Source organism: Drosophila kikkawai, chromosome X (assembly GCF_030179895.1).
Source record: "Drosophila kikkawai strain 14028-0561.14 chromosome X, DkikHiC1v2, whole genome shotgun sequence".
Lineage (NCBI taxonomy): Eukaryota > Metazoa > Arthropoda > Insecta > Diptera > Drosophilidae > Drosophila > Drosophila kikkawai.
Window position 1 is genome coordinate 8,676,750 of NC_091733.1, and position 1,461 is coordinate 8,678,210.

Below are 1,461 nucleotides of genomic sequence, written 5' to 3' on the forward strand. Positions count from 1 at the left end.
GAGTCCCCAGGCAAAGCAATTAAGCGAATGTAAAGGGAAAAACCAATACCAAAACCCAGAGAAATTGAAGCTGATACCTAAAAGAGACTTGTTTTTAAGGATATCCTTGTGAATGTATTAAGGATATTTGTTAGGGAAATTTTATTTGATTTATTTTAGCTTCTTTGTCATAATTTCCTGAAAGAAAAGAATTTAATTTAGTTCCCTTCGATTATCTATAAAATTCACAATTAAAGTGAAACAGTTACAATTACAGTTGTGCCTCATCCTTTTAACCCTCTGCTGGCCGCCGCCAGACATCAGACATTCAAAAATTCAAAATACAAAAAGCGAAATCCCTGAAAGAGAGTGCCCCCTGCACACGTAGGCAGGCACACAGACGTTCAATGCTGGAATTTAATTTTGATAAAGGTACCAAATATTGACGATACATCAGAGAAGGTACAAAAAAAAGGGTATAAGGGTTAAGGGAGGCTGCCCTGGGGGCAACCAAAAAAAAAAGAAAAAACCAACTACTAAAGGAGCCGATGAAATGGAAATTAGCAACCAAACGAAGCTTAGATACTCTGCTAAATAATATATATAAATAATATATATTTTTTTAATTAAAAAAATTTTAACTTTTCTTTTTATTTAAATATAATTAATTTTTAATTAAATATAATTAATTTCAAAGCTAATTTACATAAATTTCCCTATAAACATTTAATTAAATGAATATTTAGACCATATATTGATGGATCATACTCTATAATATCAGCAAAAAAAAAACTCTTTGACCAGCTTATTGAGAATACTACAAAAAAACAGAAAAAAACCTGGCACATGGCTAGCATATTTTTATGGCATATTCGCCACCACCTACAGCCCTCATTTTCCTTCATGATTTTCCTCATTTTCCCATTTACCTCGAAACAGGAACAAAGCCGGTTTTTTTACGTTAACAACATTTTCGCACAAGTTTTTCTCCTGGTTTTTTTTCCGCCAGTGTGTGTGTGTGTGTGTGTGTTATCCTCAATATTTTCGAGGAGGAGCCGCATATAGCATATATATATATATATGTAGGAGAGGAGGAAACGCAAATACGGGAATACATAAAACCAGGCACAAGCCTGAGGACTATGGTCCGCATTCGCGTTTTGCTCCTGCTGCCCCTCCTCCTCCACCCACTCGTGCTGCTCCTGCCATTTCCCTATGTGAGTAATCGGCTGTCCATGTACATATATCCGTAAATGTCAGACGACATCACGCTCCACTGGACACACTGGCGACTGATGGAGGCGCCTCCTGACGCTGACCAGGCGGCAGACCGACCTCCTACCGCCTCCACCTGCCGCCACCAGTGACCACCTGCCCACAAAATATTGGCGCAAACATTAACTGCGAAGGAGTGAGCCAATATTGCACTTGGAGAAAAGAATTTTAGGAATTTATAGGAATTTAAAACCTCTTAAAAATATA